Source organism: Rhyacophila brunnea, unplaced genomic scaffold (assembly GCF_057557595.1).
Source record: "Rhyacophila brunnea isolate RB1 unplaced genomic scaffold, BYU_Rbru_1.0 scaffold_77, whole genome shotgun sequence".
Taxonomy (NCBI): domain Eukaryota; kingdom Metazoa; phylum Arthropoda; class Insecta; order Trichoptera; family Rhyacophilidae; genus Rhyacophila; species Rhyacophila brunnea.
Window position 1 is genome coordinate 107,113 of NW_028233347.1, and position 6,874 is coordinate 113,986.

The following is a 6,874-nucleotide window of genomic DNA, read 5'->3' on the forward strand; positions in this document are numbered from 1 at the left end:
GAACACTTTTGACAAGATTAATGCAAAAAAAAAAATAATGTCGGAACACGTGCAGCGAGTACTAAAGACGAAAATTTTCGGAATAAGAATGTCATGAAACAAAATATGATGATAGATACTACGTATATCGGGTTTAGAAGAAATTTACAATTAATTGAAATATTAACATTGAATATAATAATAGAATACACGAGAAAGCACAGAAAAATCCGAATTTTGATGGGTGAGAAGAATAAAATGGTAAATCGCACTATGAAATATAAATATTTACAGAATACAAATTATAATAATATCAATACAAGTAATAGGTATAATTACAATCTAGATATTCATGTAATCAGTAAAAATCTAATAGTATTAAAAACAGAAAGATATCAAAGTAGGGCAGAAAAAATAAATTTTAAGAAGTTAAAATGCACCCAAATAATCAAATAGCAATTTCGGCCTATTTTATAACAAATAATATAGATATGTTTTTAAATTCTGGCTATAATATACACGACCTATAAAATAAAATAATGAAACTTTTACCACAGAAGCAAGAACGCCGATAATATGCATTTTAAAGTTCAAAAATCATACCAATAGCAGAAATGTTTTTGACAATTAAAAAAAATTATAAAAGGTGATGATTTAAAGTAAACATCAGTGTTGATAAGCAAATTATAAAGAGAAAATTTCTATTAATGGAGGAACTGAAGATCAAGTACATAAAAAGGCATAATATTTATTGAAAATCTACCACAGACAATACTTATACAAAAAACAAGATTAAGACACTAGAACGCACGATAAATTCTGTCAAATTACTTGACTAACATATGTTCATCGCGGAAAAAAACACCCATAAGTATATCTTTATTGCAACAAATAAATGTAGGTAACACTGATATTCAGTTACTATTAATGTAAAAGCCAATAGTAAAGTTATTTATACGTGAACTGTATGTAAATATAAAAAATAACAAAAAAACATATATTCACTGCCAGAATCGAAATGCTGCTGATGAACTATTTTTTTCCTGAAAGAATAGCATAAACGGAATTATATAAAATTGCTTTAGATTGGCAAAATAAGTGAAAATAGCCATTAGCTATAATAGGAATATTCTTAAATACAAGAAAATATCTTTGAGGTTATGCAAAACACCCTGGTGACAAATATAAGTAATTTATAATGTTTTACAGATAATGTAGCACCGAGGTTGCTTTTTCAAACGATTTCATTGTATTACTTATAAGCACAAAGAATCACAAGAACCATGTAAGAGTCATTTAAGCAAATATAAGATCTGTGAATTTTCCAAAATAACAGATAAAGATATAAAAATAGATTTATTTGATTTTTAGAGATTGAAAAATTTACATGGGGTACAGTTTGTATTTAAACACAGTACTAATAATATTTAAAGGCACATTAAACCCATCGAAAGCTTCTTTACTTTGTAATTTACTATAATTATACATAAAGATATATAAAGATTACGCCAATATTTGACCTTGTGACATATTTACTTTAAGGCTGTAATATATACATCAAAATGTATAATTTACAGACTAAAAGAGACAGAGAAGTCATATGTAAACTAAAGAAAGATAAATTTATTTAAAAACCTTATGACTCTAATACTAATAAAATACAATTGTCATAAAAAAAACTTCCGATAAAACATTGAGAGCAGCACTTTTACAATTAAATACAAACGGAATTTACAATTATTTTATGCTACAGCAAGGAATTTATCAAAGTCTACGAATATATTCTACAAAAGATAAGGGATATTGGCAGCATAGAGAATATAATACATATACTAAATATTAATAAGAAGACACGTTCTACAAAAAAACATAAATTCAATACAAGAATATATTTTAACAGCCTAAATTAAAAACAGACACCCACTAAGAAACAAACTTGGATTTTTTGATAATACACAATGATCAAAATATATTAAAAATGGTTTTATATAGCGAGTTTATAAAGCAATCACGATTGAAAAAAATCTAAACAGCGCCAGATAAGTCGAATATAAATTCAGCTGAAAGAAATAATACAGAGGCAATATCATAAATAATAGATGACATATGTTACAATGACACAATTTTTTTACTATAAAGAAACACAACTCAAGTATTAAACACATAAATTTCAAAATATTTTAGGAAATTCTTATAGGGCAAGAGATTAGAAGTCGAACAATAAGCACGATGATCAAACCTAAAATTATAACAAAATGTACTATATTGGTTATATTGATAGAATTTACTGACTATAAAGTATTTATTATTATTTTTAGTCATAGATAATCTTACTAAATAAATGTAAACAAGAACAATAAAATATAAAAGCAATGAAATAATAACATAAATAATGTGAAAATGACTAATTTTAAATACGAGATACCAGTAGAGTCTTGTATATAAAAGAAAAAATGTAGTTACTTGATATTGATAGAATTAGAAAATATATATCACATTTCATTAGAATTTACATCACAACTAAAAGAAGTATCAGTAGGTACGTTAGAAAGTTCAAAACAAACCTATAAACGAAAAACTAAAAAAAGAACACTATCGTGAACAAAGTACTGACGTATTAGAAAAATGTAACAAAACATACATAATCATTTAATTACTACATAAATACATCACCATTAATTTTAACAGACAAAAGAAATTTAATAGAATAAACCAAAAATAGACGAAGTAAACTTTTTATTTGGTCAAAATGACAAAAAAAGATATACTTCATGAGATCTTATTTATATCAAAATAAGAAGCTGTTCGATTTCGCCTCACTATTTAGCAAACAAATGTTTTCAAATTGGTATAAAGCACAAAAGTAATCGGCATAAACCCACCCAATGCTATAAAAGTAGAAAATAAAAGAATATTTAGGGGATAAAAGCGAACGTAAAAAAAAGAAAGCTAGAACGAATAATCTTGCGTGGGAGTGTCGCATAAATATATCTTATAAATTCGTGGTAGTGTTCTACTGCCTTATTTTAAAAACATTCTTTTCTCGACGAAAACATTTTATAAAACATGTGTTATATAAAATTCGTGTTTTTTATTCAATTTCAATCTTTTGATGTAACATCACTATTTATGCATCGATAATAATTCACTCATAATACTATAGATATAAATGTAAATATTATATTCAATAAAATTATTTAAAAAAATGTTTTTGTTTTGCAAAAATAAAAATTGATAAATACATCAATGAAACTTTAACAGCAGAATCATATATTTTCTCAAAATCACAACATATATATATTTTAGACGTTAAAATACAAACTTTATATGATATTTACTTCGCTACTGCATTAATCTTAATAAAACACATTTAATACACATACACAATAGAAATATTAAGGTTTTACATTACCTTAAGTATTTTACAGCCATGATATCTATAAAAATTTTCATAAAAAAATTTATTGACGGAAATAAAACCTTCTACGAAAAAAAACATGCCAATCTTGTGCATATTTGACATTTTCATTACTATAATTTATAGAGGGCGTATTAAATATATTCAGGCAAAAATCATGGTATTTTTTTGTTGAGTATAAACATATAAATATAGCATTAGAAAGTGTTCCGTCTGTATATTTCGCAATGCTTAAATACTCACATAATTGAAAAAACATAATATAGTGATGACTAAGTGATTAAAAAAAAAATTTAATATTTTTGTGACCGAAAAAAAACCTCATGTTTATTTTATTTGCATATTTAGTTGCCTAAAAATAATAATATTGAATACAAAAACACAAATTTATTTTAGATAATATCGTTTTTATATTTTTTGCATGTATCGAAAAAGTGCGTTCATTTTATATAAATTTAGGCTAAAATCAATTTTTTCATTTTCATAAGCATTAATATTATTAAAAAACACTTATAAAGTTCTAAAATAGATGCTGCACCGTAATTTGATGGTTAGAAAAATTAGTTCTATAAATAAGAGAACGATACTTCACCGCGACAAGAATCTTGTTGACAATGTGTAGTTTAAAAAAAATCAAAAATTTATATCTATCATGAAATTTTTATCATTCAAAAAATTCACATTCTTTGCCTTCCTTGTAATTAAAATTTCATGCTTGTTCATTTACAGTTTTTCTAGTTAAGTACATATAAATACATTTCATTAATGTTTTTTGACTTCATAAACAACATAAAGAATACTAAATATATATATTTTTGCAATTAAAATATCATTATGATTGAACGATAACAAACCTTTTTTTTACTCTATGTAAGTAATTTTAATTTAAGATAAGTAAAATGTGAACATAAGTATAAGATATTGTACATAAAAGCTGTTTTTTAAAAAATTATTTAAATTATTTACACAATTTTTTCATACAAAAAGACGCTCAAAAGCTATTCCTATTATATTATATTGTATGTATGATTTTTACATTACTTTTTTTTCTTGAATTTATTTATCTAATTATATTCTGTTTTGTGTTATTTAGTATATATAAAAGTATATGAACAAATTTAAAATTCATTATAGTTGAATATATAAGAATATCTTTACTAATTGAAAGTGAATAGAAAGCATAGATAAAAAAACGAAATATTTTATAATATGGCCTATAAAATAAATTGCCATATTTTAATGGTTATGATTGTTTAATATAGGTTGTATTTGATTTATAAATACTATCAAATTCTAAACGCTATATGATACAAATATCATGTTAGATACGATACTTCATTATTTCGAAGTATATAGTAAATTTACACGTAAAATAGTACCATTGCATTTATTATAATATAGTTTACATTCATATACATTGATCGTAATTCTGAGGATAAATATGGGCTTTTTACGGATGTATAGACCTACAGATTTTTAATTTGTTTATCAGTAACATCATGGTCACTAGTTTAATTTTTGCATTTTACTCGTATCACGTGTACTTTGCGCGTATTATCTGGTTCAACACTATTTACAACCGGGTTTTTTTTCCTTTCAATTTATTATTAAAAAAGATTTGAACTTCTTTTTGTGTAAAAAAAACCATTTTACAAAATAAACATATGCCAATCCAATTTTTTTTTATTACATGAAAAACAGGTGTTCTGAATATATAAAGGTAGCGAATATATCCTAGAATTCATAAAATATATTACTTTTCATTTTTTACAAGAAAAATACTGCATTCAGTTTGCGAATATCTAAAAAATTTCTTTTTCTGTTGGATTTTATTTTAATAAAATGTACAGCTTAGGTTAGTGTTTCTGTTATTTTTTATTGTTAGTATTATGATTTAAAAATCAACAAATAATTATCTTGAATTATTTTTTTTTGGCAAACTTTTATGTAATGAAGGCTGAATCTAAGTTCTTAAATTCGTAATTTTAAAGATTGAAATATTCGAATATTTGAACCTTTGTTTATGTTCTAGTATACATTTATGGTTAATACTAAACACTATTTGATCAAATTATGTATTCATATTGAATATTATTTTGCATACAGTAATTCTTAAGCATTCTAATTTACGCTATTTCCAAATAATATATCTGAGTACATAAGAAACAAAATGTGACATATTTAATCGTTTTAAAGTACAATGATTTTAATGGATAATAAAAAGCCTCGTATTTTCTTAAATTAAATATTTTTATGCACTTTCAGAATTTTTAGAAAAATATAATCAGTATGAATTTTATATTGATTTACTAGAGTATTAGCCTATGTGAACATTAAAATTGCAAAACTACCATTATTTTTAGATTTAAAATTTAACAGGGTTCGCATTGCTTTTGCCTAATTATACCTTTAAGATATTTTTTGACAATATTTTTCAGATATTTTTTTTCCCTTAAAATATATCAAAAAGGAAAAAAAGTCTCTTTTAACATATTATATTGGCAACAAATTTATTTCATAGATATATTTCGTTAGTAGAATTATACACAATTAGTAATTTATCTATTAAAAAGACGATTTATGTTTGCTTTCTGGCATAAAAGCATATAATTTTTTCGCTATTACATATTAAGCTATTTTATATGTTCGGATAATGCACGGGATTATTTTACCTGTTTGATTAATAAAAACTCTGCATTTATAATGAAATATTATAATTTTTTACCTATGAACGTTCTCCTTGAAATATAAAAGAAGAAATTATATATTCTTACAATGAGAAAATCGAACATAGAAATATTTTCGATTCTTATTTTGGTTTTTTCGATTGAATATAAAATTTTGATTATAATTAATCATCATTAATATTCGATATTCTGTTTTTTTCGATTAAAAAGAAATTCTGAACCTGTATAATACATATGAATATAATAAAAAAATAATTAAAATATATTTTTGTTTTATGGTCATAAATAATAAAATATACATAAATTTATTAGATTATATGGTTCTATGATTCAAATTAGTTTTAAATTTCTAGTATGGTTAAGACAGTTTGCGACCATATTTTATTTTCTTTGGATATTTATATGTGTTAATATATAAAATTTTTTAACTTACGATCTTTTCAGACTAATATTAGTATTTTTCAGGGTAGTATCTACGCATCACTATGCACAATATAATTAATCTGTAGCAATAGGATCAAAACCTAATAACATGACCTTTTATTATACAAAACCGATTTATAATTATCGCCTATTTTCAATCGGATAAAGAGTCACCCTATTTGTAATGTAATACATATAATTTCCTATCTTATCTTTATTAACAATGGTCGATTTACTTTATTAATCTTAATATTAGTCAGGAATGTTTACCTTCATGAGACGAGGATATTATTTATGTTATTCGATTATGTTTAGTGGCAAAAGCGGATTTAGAGTATTTTTTCCAAATATTACCGAAACAAAATTC